This window comes from Salmo salar, chromosome 12 (assembly GCF_965601325.2).
Source record: "Salmo salar chromosome 12, fSalSal1, whole genome shotgun sequence".
Taxonomy (NCBI): domain Eukaryota; kingdom Metazoa; phylum Chordata; class Actinopteri; order Salmoniformes; family Salmonidae; genus Salmo; species Salmo salar.
In genome coordinates, this window is record NC_138302.1 from 105,933,632 (window position 1) to 105,949,835 (window position 16,204).

Sequence of the window (16,204 nt, forward strand, 5' to 3'; positions counted from 1 at the left end):
CTCTATAGACAGATATGTTACTGACTGGGTAAAGTCTCTATAGACAGATATGTTACTGACTGGGTAAAGTCTCTATAGACAGATATGTTACTGACTGGGTAAAGTCTCTATAGACAGATATGTTACTGACTGGGTAAAGTCTCTATAGACAGATACTGACTGGGTAAAGTCTCTATAGACAGATATGTTACTGACTGGGTAAAGTCTCTATAGACAGATATGTTACTGACTGGGTAAAGTCTCTATAGACAGATATGTTACTGACTGGGTAAAGTCTCTATAGACAGATATGTTACTGACTGGGTAAAGTCTCTATAGACAGATATGTTACTGACTGGGTAAAGTCTCTATAGACAGATACTGACTGGGTAAAGTCTCTATAGACAGATATGTTACTGACTGGGTAAAGTCTCTATAGACAGATATGTTACTGACTGGGTAAAGTCTCTATAGACAGATATGTTACTGACTGGGTAAAGTCTCTATAGACAGATATGTTACTGACTGGGTAAAGTCTCTATAGACAGATATGTTACTGACTGGGTAAAGTCTCTATAGACAGATATGTTACTGACTGGGTAAAGTCTCTATAGACAGATATGTTACTGACTGGGTAAAGTCTCTATAGACAGATATGTTACTGACTGGGTAAAGTCTCTATAGACAGATATGTTACTGACTGGGTAAAGTCTCTATAGACAGATATGTTACTGACTGGGTAAAGTCTCTATAGACAGATTACTGACTGGGTAAAGTCTCTATAGACAGATACTGACTGGGTAAAGTCTCTATAGACAGATACTGACTGGGTAAAGTCTCTATAGACAGATATGTTACTGACTGGGTAAAGTCTCTATAGACAGATACTGACTGGGTAAAGTCTCTATAGACAGATATGTTACTGACTGGGTAAAGTCTCTATAGACAGATACTGACTGGGTAAAGTCTCTATAGACAGATATGTTACTGACTGGGTAAAGTCTCTATAGACAGATATGTTACTGACTGGGTAAAGTCTCTATAGACAGATATGTTACTGACTGGGTAAAGTCTCTATAGACAGATATGTTACTGACTGGGTAAAGTCTCTATAGACAGATATGTTACTGACTGGGTAAAGTCTCTATAGACAGATATGTTACTGACTGGGTAAAGTCTCTATAGACAGATACTGACTGGGTAAAGTCTCTATAGACAGATATGTTACTGACTGGGTAAAGTCTCTATAGACAGATATGTTACTGACTGGGTAAAGTCTCTATAGACAGATATGTTACTGACTGGGTAAAGTCTCTATAGACAGATATGTTACTGACTGGGTAAAGTCTCTATAGACAGATACTGACTGGGTAAAGTCTCTATAGACAGATATGTTACTGACTGGGTAAAGTCTCTATAGACAGATATGTTACTGACTGGGTAAAGTCTCTATAGACAGATATGTTACTGACTGGGTAAAGTCTCTATAGACAGATATGTTACTGACTGGGTAAAGTCTCTATAGACAGATATGTTACTGACTGGGTAAAGTCTCTATAGACAGATATGTTACTGACTGGGTAAAGTCTCTATAGACAGATATGTTACTGACTGGGTAATGTCTCTATAGACAGATATGTTACTGACTGGGTAAAGTCTCTATAGACAGATACTGACTGGGTAAAGTCTCTATAGACAGATACTGACTGGGTAAAGTCTCTATAGACAGATACTGACTGGGTAAAGTCTCTATAGACAGATATGTTACTGACTGGGTAAAGTCTCTATAGGCAGATATGTTACTGACTGGGTAAAGTCTCTATAGACAGATATGTTACTGACTGTGTAAAGTCTCTATAGACAGATACTGACTGGGTAAAGTCTCTATAGACAGATATGTTACTGACTGGGTAAAGTCTCTATAGACAGATATGTTACTGACTGGGTAAAGTCTCTATAGGCAGATATGTTACTGACTGGGTAAAGTCTCTATAGACAGATATGTTACTGACTGGGTAAAGTCTCTATAGACAGATACTGACTGGGTAAAGTCTCTATAGACAGATATGTTACTGACTGGGTAAAGTCTCTATAGGCAGATATGTTACTGACTGGGTAAAGTCTCTATAGACAGATATGTTACTGACTGGGTAAAGTCTCTATAGACAGATATGTTACTGACTGGGTAAAGTCTCTATAGACAGATACTGACTGGGTAAAGTCTCTATAGACAGATATGTTACTGACTGGGTAAAGTCTCTATAGACAGATATGTTACTGACTGGGTAAAGTCTCTATAGACAGATATGTTACTGACTGGGTAAAGTCTCTATAGACAGATATGTTACTGACTGGGTAAAGTCTCTATAGACAGATATGTTACTGACTGGGTAAAGTCTCTATAGACAGATATGTTACTGACTGGGTAAAGTCTCTATAGACAGATATGTTACTGACTGGGTAATGTCTCTATAGACAGATATGTTACTGACTGGGTAAAGTCTCTATAGACAGATACTGACTGGGTAAAGTCTCTATAGACAGATATGTTACTGACTGGGTAAAGTCTCTATAGACAGATATGTTACTGACTGGGTAAAGTCTCTATAGGCAGATATGTTACTGACTGGGTAAAGTCTCTATAGACAGATATGTTACTGACTGGGTAAAGTCTCTATAGACAGATATGTTACTGACTGGGTAAAGTCTCTATAGACAGATACTGACTGGGTAAAGTCTCTATAGACAGATATGTTACTGACTGGGTAAAGTCTCTATAGACAGATATGTTACTGACTGGGTAAAGTCTCTATAGACAGATATGTTACTGACTGGGTAAAGTCTCTATAGACAGATATGTTACTGACTGGGTAAAGTCTCTATAGACAGATATGTTACTGACTGGGTAAAGTCTCTATAGACAGATATGTTACTGACTGGGTAATGTCTCTATAGACAGATATGTTACTGACTGGGTAAAGTCTCTATAGACAGATACTGACTGGGTAAAGTCTCTATAGACAGATACTGACTGGGTAAAGTCTCTATAGACAGATATGTTACTGACTGGGTAAAGTCTCTATAGACAGATATGTTACTGACTGGGTAAAGTCTCTATAGACAGATATGTTACTGACTGGGTAAAGTCTCTATAGACAGATATGTTACTGACTGGGTAAAGTCTCTATAGACAGATATGTTACTGACTGGGTAAAGTCTCTATAGACAGATATGTTACTGACTGGGTAAAGTCTCTATAGACAGATATGTTACTGACTGGGTAAAGTCTCTATAGACAGATATGTTACTGACTGGGTAAAGTCTCTATAGACAGATACTGACTGGGTAAAGTCTCTATAGACAGATATGTTACTGACTGGGTAAAGTCTCTATAGACAGATATGTTACTGACTGGGTAAAGTCTCTATAGACAGATATGTTACTGACTGGGTAAAGTCTCTATAGACAGATATGTTACTGACTGGGTAAAGTCTCTATAGACAGATATGTTACTGACTGGGTAAAGTCTCTATAGACAGATATGTTACTGACTGGGTAAAGTCTCTATAGACAGATATGTTACTGACTGGGTAAAGTCTCTATAGACAGATATGTTACTGACTGGGTAAAGTCTCTATAGACAGATACTGACTGGGTAAAGTCTCTATAGACAGATATGTTACTGACTGGGTAAAGTCTCTATAGACAGATATGTTACTGACTGGGTAAAGTCTCTATAGACAGATATGTTACTGACTGGGTAAAGTCTCTATAGACAGATATGTTACTGACTGGGTAAAGTCTCTATAGACAGATATGTTACTGACTGGGTAAAGTCTCTATAGACAGATATGTTACTGACTGGGTAAAGTCTCTATAGACAGATATGTTACTGACTGGGTAAAGTCTCTATAGACAGATACTGACTGGGTAAAGTCTCTATAGACAGATATGTTACTGACTGGGTAAAGTCTCTATAGACAGATATGTTACTGACTGGGTAAAGTCTCTATAGACAGATATGTTACTGACTGGGTAAAGTCTCTATAGACAGATATGTTACTGACTGGGTAAAGTCTCTATAGACAGATATGTTACTGACTGGGTAAAGTCTCTATAGACAGATATGTTACTGACTGGGTAAAGTCTCTATAGACAGATATGTCACTGACTGGGTAAAGTCTCTATAGACAGATACTGACTGGGTAAAGTCTCTATAGACAGATACTGACTGGGTAAAGTCTCTATAGACAGATGTGTTACTGACTGGGTAAAGTCTCTATAGGACAGATATGTTACTGACTGGGTAAAGTCTCTATAGACAGATATGTTACTGACTGGGTAAAGTCTCTATAGACAGATATGTTACTGACTGGGTAAAGTCTCTATAGACAGATACTGACTGGGTAAAGTCTCTATAGACAGATATGTTACTGACTGGGTAAAGTCTCTATAGACAGATATGTTACTGACTGGGTAAAGTCTCTATAGACAGATATGTTACTGACTGGGTAAAGTCTCTATAGACAGATATGTTACTGACTGGGTAAAGTCTCTATAGACAGATATGTTACTGACTGGGTAAAGTCTCTATAGACAGATATGTTACTGACTGGGTAAAGTCTCTATAGACAGATATGTTACTGACTGGGTAAAGTCTCTATAGGCAGATATGTTACTGACTGGGTAAAGTCTCTATAGACAGATATGTTACTGACTGGGTAAAGTCTCTATAGACAGATACTGACTGGGTAAAGTCTCTATAGACAGATATGTTACTGACTGGGTAAAGTCTCTATAGGCAGATATGTTACTGACTGGGTAAAGTCTCTATAGACAGATATGTTACTGACTGGGTAAAGTCTCTATAGACAAATACTGACTGGGTAAAGTCTCTATAGACAGATATGTTACTGACTGGGTAAAGTCTCTATAGACAGATATGTTACTGACTGGGTAAAGTCTCTATAGACAGATATGTTACTGACTGGGTAAAGTCTCTATAGACAGATATGTTACTGACTGGGTAAAGTCTCTATAGACAGATATGTTACTGACTGGGTAAAGTCTCTATAGACAGATACTGACTGGGTAAAGTCTCTATAGACAGATATGTTACTGACTGGGTAAAGTCTCTATAGACAGATATGTTACTGACTGGGTAAAGTCTCTATAGGCAGATATGTTACTGACTGGGTAAAGTCTCTATAGGCAGATATGTTACTGACTGGGTAAAGTCTCTATAGACAGATATGTTACTGACTGGGTAAAGTCTCTGTAGACAGATACTGACTGGGTAAAGTCTCTATAGACAGATATGTTACTGACTGGGTAAAGTCTCTATAGACAGATATGTTACTGACTGGGTAAAGTCTCTATAGACAGATATGTTACTGACTGGGTAAAGTCTCTATAGACAGATATGTTACTGACTGGGTAAAGTCTCTATAGACAGATATGTTACTGACTGGGTAAAGTCTCTATAGACAGATATGTTACTGACTGGGTAAAGTCTCTATAGACAGATATGATACTGACTGGGTAAAGTCTCTATAGACAGATATGTTACTGACTGGGTAAAGTCTCTATAGGCAGATATGTTACTGACTGGGTAAAGTCTCTATAGACAGATATGTTACTGACTGGGTAAAGTCTCTATAGACAGATACTGACTGGGTAAAGTCTCTATAGACAGATACTGACTGGGTAAAGTCTCTATAGACAGATATGATACTGACTGGGTAAAGTCTCTATAGGCAGATATGTTACTGACTGGGTAAAGTCTCTATAGGTAGATATGTTACTGACTGGGTAAAGTCTCTATAGACAGATATGTTACTGACTGGGTAAAGTCTCTGTAGACAGATACTGACTGGGTAAAGTCTCTATAGACAGATATGTTACTGACTGGGTAAAGTCTCTATAGACAGATATGTTACTGACTGGGTAAAGTCTCTATAGACAGATATGTTACTGACTGGGTAAAGTCTCTATAGACAGATATGTTACTGACTGGGTAAAGTCTCTATAGACAGATATGTTACTGACTGGGTAAAGTCTCTATAGACAGATATGTTACTGACTGGGTAAAGTCTCTATAGACAGATATGATACTGACTGGGTAAAGTCTCTATAGACAGATATGTTACTGACTGGGTAAAGTCTCTATAGGCAGATATGTTACTGACTGGGTAAAGTCTCTATAGACAGATACTGACTGGGTAAAGTCTCTATAGACAGATATGTTACTGACTGGGTAAAGTCTCTATAGACAGATATGTTACTGACTGGGTAAAGTCTCTATAGACAGATGTGTTACTGACTGGGTAAAGTCTCTATAGACAGATACTGACTGGGTAAAGTCTCTATAGACAGATATGTTACTGACTGGGTAAAGTCTCTATAGACAGATATGTTACTGACTGGGTAAAGTCTCTATAGACAGATATGTTACTGACTGGGTAAAGTCTCTATAGACAGATATGTTACTGACTGGGTAAAGTCTCTATAGACAGATATGTTACTGACTGGGTAAAGTCTCTATAGACAGATATGTTACTGACTGGGTAAAGTCTCTATAGACAGATATGTTACTGACTGGGTAATGTCTCTATAGACAGATATGTTACTGACTGGGTAAAGTCTCTATAGACAGATACTGACTGGGTAAAGTCTCTATAGACAGATATGTTACTGACTGGGTAAAGTCTCTATAGACAGATATGTTACTGACTGGGTAAAGTCTCTATAGACAGATATGTTACTGACTGGGTAAAGTCTCTATAGACAGATATGTTACTGACTGGGTAAAGTCTCTATAGGCAGATATGTTACTGACTGGGTAAAGTCTCTATAGACAGATATGTTACTGACTGGGTAAAGTCTCTATAGACAGATATGTTACTGACTGGGTAAAGTCTCTATAGACAGATACTGACTGGGTAAAGTCTCTATAGACAGATATGTTACTGACTGGGTAAAGTCTCTATAGACAGATATGTTACTGACTGGGTAAAGTCTCTATAGACAGATATGTTACTGACTGGGTAAAGTCTCTATAGACAGATATGTTACTGACTGGGTAAAGTCTCTATAGACAGATATGTTACTGACTGGGTAAAGTCTCTATAGACAGATATGTTACTGACTGGGTAATGTCTCTATAGACAGATATGTTACTGACTGGGTAAAGTCTCTATAGACAGATACTGACTGGGTAAAGTCTCTATAGACAGATACTGACTGGGTAAAGTCTCTATAGACAGATGTGTTACTGACTGGGTAAAGTCTCTATAGGAAGATATGTTACTGACTGGGTAAAGTCTCTATAGACAGATATGTTACTGACTGGGTAAAGTCTCTATAGACAGATATGTTACTGACTGGGTAAAGTCTCTATAGACAGATACTGACTGGGTAAAGTCTCTATAGACAGATATGTTACTGACTGGGTAAAGTCTCTATAGACAGATATGTTACTGACTGGGTAAAGTCTCTATAGACAGATGTGTTACTGACTGGGTAAAGTCTCTATAGACAGATATGTTACTGACTGGGTAAAGTCTCTATAGACAGATATGTTACTGACTGGGTAAAGTCTCTATAGACAGATATGTTACTGACTGGGTAAAGTCTCTATAGACAGATATGTTACTGACTGGGTAAAGTCTCTATAGACAGATATGTTACTGACTGGGTAAAGTCTCTATAGACAGATATGTTACTGACTGGGTAAAGTCTCTATAGACAGATATGATACTGACTGGGTAAAGTCTCTATAGACAGATATGTTACTGACTGGGTAAAGTCTCTATAGGCAGATATGTTACTGACTGGGTAAAGTCTCTATAGACAGATATGTTACTGACTGGGTAAAGTCTCTATAGACAGATACTGACTGGGTAAAGTCTCTATAGACAGATACTGACTGGGTAAAGTCTCTATAGACAGATATGTTACTGACTGGGTAAAGTCTCTATAGACAGATATGTTACTGACTGGGTAAAGTCTCTATAGACAGATATGTTACTGACTGGGTAAAGTCTCTATAGACAGATATGTTACTGACTGGGTAAAGTCTCTATAGACAGATATGTTACTGACTGGGTAAAGTCTCTATAGACAGATATGTTACTGACTGGGTAAAGTCTCTATAGACAGATATGTTACTGACTGGGTAAAGTCTCTATAGACAGATACTGACTGGGTAAAGTCTCTATAGGCAGATATGTTACTGACTGGGTAAAGTCTCTATAGACAGATATGTTACTGACTGGGTAAAGTCTCTATAGACAGATACTGACTGGGTAAAGTCTCTATAGGCAGATATGTTCCTGACTGGGTAAAGTCTCTATAGACAGATATGTTACTGACTGGGTAAAGTCTCTATAGACAGATACTGACTGTGTAAAGTCTCTATAGACAGATACTGACTGGGTAAAGTCTCTATAGACAGATATGATACTGACTGGGTAAAGTCTCTATAGACAGATATGTTACTGACTGGGTAAAGTCTCTATAGACAGATACTGATTGGGTAAAGTCTCTATAGACAGATATGTTACTGACTGGGTAAAGTCTCTATAGACAGATATGTTACTGACTGGGTAAAGTCTCTATAGACAGATATGTTACTGACTGGGTAAAGTCTCTATAGACAGATATGTTACTGACTGGGTAAAGTCTCTATAGACAGATATGTTACTGACTGGGTAAAGTCTCTATAGACAGATATGTTACTGACTGGGTAAAGTCTCTATAGACAGATATGTTACTGACTGGGTAAAGTCTCTATAGACAGATACTGACTGGGTAAAGTCTCTATAGGCAGATATGTTACTGACTGGGTAAAGTCTCTATAGACAGATATGTTACTGACTGGGTAAAGTCTCTATAGACAGATACTGACTGGGTAAAGTCTCTATAGGCAGATATGTTCCTGACTGGGTAAAGTCTCTATAGACAGATATGTTACTGACTGGGTAAAGTCTCTATAGACAGATACTGACTGTGTAAAGTCTCTATAGACAGATACTGACTGGGTAAAGTCTCTATAGACAGATATGATACTGACTGGGTAAAGTCTCTATAGACAGATATGTTACTGACTGGGTAAAGTCTCTATAGACAGATACTGATTGGGTAATGTCTCTATAGACAGATATGTTACTGACTGGGTAAAGTCTCTATAGACAGATATGTTACTGACTGGGTAAAGTCTCTATAGACAGATATGTTACTGACTGGGTAAAGTCTCTATAGACAGATACTGACTGGGTAAAGTCCCTATAGACAGATATGTTACTGACTGGGTAAAGTCTCTATAGACATATACTGACTGGGTAAAGTCTCTATAGACAGATATGTTACTGACTGGGTAATGTCTCTATAGACAGATACTGACTGGGTAAAGTCTCTATAGACAGATATGTTACTGACTGGGTAATGTCTCTATAGACAGATACTGACTGGGTAAAGTCTCTATAGACAGATACTGACTGGGTAAAGTCTCTATAGACAGATATGATACTGACTGGGTAAAGTCTCTATAGACAGATATGTTACTGACTGGGTAAAGTCTCTATAGACAGATACTGATTGGGTAATGTCTCTATAGACAGATATGTTACTGACTGGGTAAAGTCTCTATAGACAGATATGTTACTGACTGGGTAAAGTCTCTATAGACAGATATGTTACTGACTGGGTAAAGTCTCTATAGACAGATATGTTACTGACTGGGTAAAGTCTCTATAGACAGATACTGACTGGGTAAAGTCCCTATAGACAGATATGTTACTGACTGGGTAAAGTCTCTATAGACATATGCTGACTGGGTAAAGTCTCTATAGACAGATACTGACTGGGTAAAGTCTCTATAGACAGATATGTTACTGACTGGGTAATGTCTCTATAGACAGATACTGACTGGGTAAAGTCTCTATAGACAGATATGTTACTGACTGGGTAAAGTCTCTATAGGCAGATATGTTACTGACTGGGTAAAGTCTCTATAGACAGATATGTTACTGACTGGGTAAAGTCTCTATAGACAGATATGTTACTGACTGGGTAAAGTCTCTATAGACAGATACTGACTGGGTAAAGTCTCTATAGACAGATACTGACTGGGTAAAGTCTCTATAGACAGATATGTTACTGACTGGGTAAAGTCTCTATAGACAGATATGTTACTGACTGGGTAAAGTCTCTATAGACAGATATGTTACTGACTGGGTAAAGTCTCTATAGACAGATATGTTACTGACTGGGTAAAGTCTCTATAGACAGATATGTTACTGACTGGGTAAAGTCTCTATAGACAGATACTGACTGGGTAAAGTCTCTATAGACAGATATGTTACTGACTGGGTAAAGTCTCTATAGACAGATATGTTACTGACTGGGTAAAGTCTCTATAGACAGATATGTTACTGACTGGGTAAAGTCTCTATAGACAGATATGTTACTGACTGGGTAAAGTCTCTATAGACAGATACTGACTGGGTAAAGTCCCTATAGACAGATATGTTACTGACTGGGTAAAGTCTCTATAGACATATACTGACTGGGTAAAGTCTCTATAGACAGATACTGACTGGGTAAAGTCTCTATAGACAGATATGTTACTGACTGGGTAAAGTCTCTATAGACAGATATGTTACTGACTGGGTAAAGTCTCTATAGGCAGATATGTTACTGACTGGGTAAAGTCTCTATAGACAGATATGTTACTGACTGGGTAAAGTCTCTATAGACAGATACTGACTGGGTAAAGTCTCTATAGACAGATATGTTACTGACTGGGTAAAGTCTCTATAGACAGATATGTTACTGACTGGGTAAAGTCTCTATAGACAGATACTGACTGGGTAAAGTCTCTATAGACAGATATGTTACTGACTGGGTAAAGTCTCTATAGACAGATATGTTACTGACTGGGTAAAGTCTCTATAGGCAGATATGTTACTGACTGGGTAAAGTCTCTATAGACAGATATGTTACTGACTGGGTAAAGTCTGATCAGTTGTGTTTTCTTGATATCACTGTAAAATCAAATCAGACATTACAGTGCTGAAGTTTAAGACTGTTGAAACTGTTCAGATGAAATGGTAAATACTACGTTCTCAGAGAAATACCATCACTATCATGCTAAACATCACAGACTACATGAGTAACCCTGGACAGAGGTCATCATATCAGATCACTCACCTATCCACTGAGGTTCTCTGACCTGCTGTTCTACCAGAGTTATCCCTCTGTTCATGTTGCTGTTACTGCCTCTGTTCACATTCCAGGTCCTGGAGGTGCTCAGCAGAACAGCAGAACAGAGTCGGGGTTCTGTAACAACAGCTCTTCCTCCAGAACCAGATGAAGGTATCAGACACCAGGGTTCTGTAACAACAGCTCTTCCTCCAGAACCAGATGAAGGTATCAGTCACCAGGGTTCTGTATCAACAGCTCTTCCTCCAGAACCAGATGAAGGTATCAGTCACCAGGGTTCTGTAACAACAGCTCTTCCTCCAGAACCAGATGAAGGTATCAGACACCGGGGTTCTGTATCAACAGCTCTTCCTCCAGAACCAGATGAAGGTATCAGTCACCAGGGTTCTGTAACAACAGCTCTTCCTCCAGAACCAGATGAAGGTATCAGACACCAGGGTTCTGTATCAACAGCTCTTCCTCCAGAACCAGATGAAGGTATCAGTCACCAGGGTTCTGTAACAACAGCTCTTCCTCCAGAACCGGATGAAGGTATCAGACACCAGGGTTCTGTAACAACAGCTCTTCCTCCAGAACCAGATGAAGGTATCAGACACCAGGGTTCTGTAACAACAGCTCTTCCTCCAGAACCAGATGAAGGTATCAGACACCAGGGTTCTGTAACAACAGCTCTTCCTCCAGAACCAGATGAAGGTATCAGACACCAGGGTTCTGTAACAACAGCTCTTCCTCCAGAACCAGATGAAGGTATCAGACACCGGGGTTCTGTAACAACAGCTCTTCCTCCAGAACCAGATGAAGGTATCAGACACCAGGGTTCTGTAACAACAGCTCTTCCTCCAGAACCAGATGAAGGTATCAGACACCAGGGTTCTGTAACAACAGCTCTTCCTCCAGAACCAGATGAAGGTATCAGTCACCGGGGTTCTGTAACAACAGCTCTTCCTCCAGAACCAGATGAAGGTATCAGACACCAGGGTTCTGTAACAACAGCTCTTCCTCCAGAACCAGATGAAGGTATCAGACACCAGGGTTCTGTAACAACAGCTCTTCCTCCAGAACCAGATGAAGGTATCAGACACCAGGGTTCTGTAACAACAGCTCTTCCTCCAGAACCAGATGAAGGTATCAGACACCGGGGTTCTGTAACAACAGCTCTTCCTCCAGAGCTAACTCTCTCTCTCCAATGATGGTGCTTTTCAGAGCTGCTGATCTGTTCTGTGCTGTTCTGTTATGCTCATCTCTGTAGTTTGTTAGATCAGGTATTACAGACAAACTGGTTCTGTTGTGCTCCTCTCTGTAGTCTGTTTGATCAGGTCTAACTGAGGAACTGCTACTGAGATGAGGAAACACACAGCCTGTAGCCAGCAGCACTCATGCAAATTAGAGAACAAGGATAGAGAGAGAGAGAGAGAGAGAGAGAGAGAGAGAGAGAGAGAGAGAGAGAGAGAGACGGAGACAGGAGTAGACAGTGTGAGAGCGAGAGAGAGAGAGAGAGAGAGAGAGAGAGAGAGAGAGAGAGAGAGAGAGACGGAGACAGGAGTAGACAGTGTGAGAGAGAGAGAGAGAGAGAGAGAGAGAGAGAGAGACGGAGACAGGAGTAGACAGTGTGAGAGCGAGAGAGAGAGAGAGAGAGAGAAAAAGAGAGAGCGGAAGGGTGGGGGATAGTATGATAGCATTGTTAGACAAAGAGTTTCAGAGCAGAAGTTGACAATATGCTCAGAATCAGGAGAGGAGAAACATAGATAGACAGGTAGAGTATGAAATGCAGGAGAGATTTTAAAAGACAGAGAAAATGTCAACAACAACCCTGACAAAATGAGGAAGTGCAGAGTAGAGTAAAGTGGCAGGCTCTGAGGTAGGCTTACCTTTAACAGTAACTACATCTCTCCCAGCCATCTCAGCTAACCTCGCTACAGAAGCAATCTCTAACCCATTGTACAATAGCTACATCTATATTTATTTATTTGTATTTTTTATTTAACCTTTATTAACTAGGCAAGTCAGTTATGAACAATTTATTATTTACAATTAGTATACTTTTTTTTATATATCTCTACTTCATTCTACAGTAGGTACCTCTATATAACTCTACCTCATTCTACAGTTGGTACCCCTATATAACTCTGCCTCTAACTCATTCTACAGTAGGTACCTCTATATAACTCTACCTCTACCTCATTCTACAGTATCTACCTCTATAACTCTACCTCATTCTACAGTATCTACCTCTATATAACTCTACCTCATTCTACAGTTGGTACCTCTATATAACTCTGCCTCTAACTCATTCTACAGTAGGTACCTCTATATAACTCTACCTCTACCTCATTCTACAGTAGGTACCTCTATATAACTCTACCTCTACCTCATTCTACAGTATCTACCTCTATAACTCTACCTCATTCTACAGTAGGTACCTCTATATAACTCTAGCTCTAACTCATTCTACAGTAGGTACCACTATATAACTGTACCTCTACCTCATTCTACAGTAGGTACCTCTATATAACTCTACCTCTACCTCATTCTACAGTATCTACCTCTATAACTCTACCTCATTCTACAGTTGGTACCTCTATATAACTCTAGCTCTAACTCATTCTACAGTATGTACCACTATATAACTGTACCTCTACCTCATTCTACAGTATCTACCTCTATAACTCTACCTCATTCTACAGTAGGTACCTCAATATAACTCTACCTCTACTTCATTCTACAGTATCTACCTCTATATAACTCTACCTCATTCTACAGTATCTACCTCTATATAACTCTACCTCATTCTACAGTAGGTACCTCTATATAACTCTGCCTCTAACTCATTCTACAGTATCTACCACTATATAACTCTACCTCTACCTCATTCTACAGTATCTACCTCTATAACTCTACCTCATTCTACAGTAGGTACCTCTATATAACTCTATCTCTAACTCATTCTACAGTAGGTACCACTATATAACTGTACCTCTACCTCATTCTACAGTAGGTACCTCTATATAACTGTACCTCTACCTCATTCTACAGTACCTACCTCTATATAACTCTACCTCATTCTACAGTATCTACCTCTATTTAACTATACCTCTAACTCATTCTACAGTATCTACCTCCATAACTCTACCTCATTCTACAGTATCTACCCCTATATAACTCTGCCTCTAACTCATTCTACAGTATCTACCTCTATAACTCTACCTCATTCTAAAGTATCTACCTCTATATAACTCTGCCTCTAACTCATTCTACAGTATCTACCTCCATAACTGTACCTCATTCTACAGTATCTACCTCTATATAACTCTGCCTCTAACTCATTCTACAGTATCTACCTCTATAACTCTACCTCATTCTACAGTATCTACCTCTATATAACTCTACCTCATTCTACAGTAGGTACCTCTATATAACTCTGCAATGACTCAGTACCCATCCTGTTTCAGCCTACTCTACCTCCATAACACCTTCTCACTCTCGCCCTCTCTCCCTCCCTCTCCCTCTCTCGCCTTCCCTCCCTCCCTCTCCCTCTCTTGCCCTCTCTCTCTCCCTCTCCCTCTCTCATCCTCTCTCCCTCCCTCTCTCGCCCTCTCTCTCTCCCTCTCCCTCCCTCTCTCCCTCCCTCCCTCCCTCTCCCTCTCTCGCCCTCTCTCTCTCCCTCTCTCGCCCTCTCTCCCTCCCTCTCCCTCTCTCGCCCTCTCTCTCTCCCTTTCTCACCCTCTCTCTCTCCCTCCCTCTCCCTCTCTCGCCCTCTCTCTCTCCCTCCCTCTCCCTCCCTCTCTCGCCCTCTCTCCCTCCCTCTCCCTCTCTCGCCCTCTCTCTCTCCCTCTCCCTCTCTCATCCTCTCATCCTCTCTCCCTCTCTCACTCTCACCCTCTCTCTCCCTCTCACTCTCGCCCTCTCCCTCTCCCTCCCTCCCTCTCCCTCTCTCGCCCTCTCTCCCTCTCCCTCTCTCATCCTCTCTCTCTCCCTCTCCCTCCATCTCTCCCTCTCACCCTCTCTCACCCTCGCCCTCTCTCTCTCCCTCTCCCTCCATCTCTCCCTCTCACCCTCTCTCACCCTCGCCCTCTCTCTCCCTCTCTCCCTCTCCCTCTCTCCCTCTCGGGGAGGATGGGCTCATGGTAATAGATGGTGCAGAATAGTGGAATGGTATGAAATACATGGTGTGAACCGTCCTTCCTTCAGCAGCCTCCTGCGGTGTGTCGTCAAGGCTATGGGGGAAATATCTCTGCTCCGTAATGTTATGATCCCTCCAGACAAAAAGAACAATAGCTCAAAATGTAAGTTATTAATTAAGCTTGAAGTGACACACACACCGTGCAACCATGTTGTCCAGCGCGTGCAAACTTCCATCTGCCTGGCCGGCTGATGTGTGACTTTGTGGGCAGGAGGCAGGAGGCAGGAGGCAGTCTGTGTGTGTGTGTGTGTGTGTGTGTGTGTGTGTGTGTGTGTGTGTGTGTGTGTGTGTGTGTGTGTGTGTGTGTGTGTGTGTGTGTATGTGTGTGTGTGTGTGTGTGTGTGTGTGTGTGTGTGTGTGTGTGTGTGTGTGTGTGTGTGTGTGTGTGTGTGTGTGTGTGTGTGTGTGACTGAGTGGGCAGAGCAACCTGCTGCCCCCTCTCTCTCTCTCTCTCTCTCTGATAAACAACAGTTCTCTCTGAAACATCACTATTCCTTTTTCACATTGCAGGGAATATGACTAGAGGACTCTGTAGAAAACAGGAAATATCTGCAGGCTAGAGTAACGACGACAGCATATATCTCCGGGGGGGGTCTAACTCGAGGTGTCATAAAGAATGCACCCCCCGTTCCGCAGCGTAAAACATATTTTTGATCATCCCTTTCCACTGTAAACGAATAGCACACATTCCCCAACAAATAACAATAACTGTAACTCCCCTGTGTTTATAAAGGTGAATATTAATGTCACCACTCGATGCCAAAAGGTTGAGGGTTCGCTGACCTCCAAGGAGGACCCTTCCCAAGGGAAAACAAGTATACT

At 40.4% G+C, this 16,204-nt stretch overlaps 1 protein-coding gene across 2 annotated transcripts in view; it reads right to left on the bottom strand.

Moving 5' to 3' along the window:
- znf831 (zinc finger protein 831) overlaps positions 1–16,204 on the bottom strand; it is a 106,972-nt gene that overhangs the window by 78,091 nt on the left and 12,677 nt on the right. The window contains exon 1 of one of the 2 annotated variants that reach the window (XM_045692000.2): positions 11,191–12,551. The exons of the other annotated variant lie outside the window; for it this stretch is intronic. The gene's annotated coding sequence lies outside the window, so the exon portion shown is untranslated. Of the gene's footprint in view, positions 1–11,190; positions 12,552–16,204 lie in introns of those variants that run through there. 2 annotated transcript variants of the gene reach the window in all.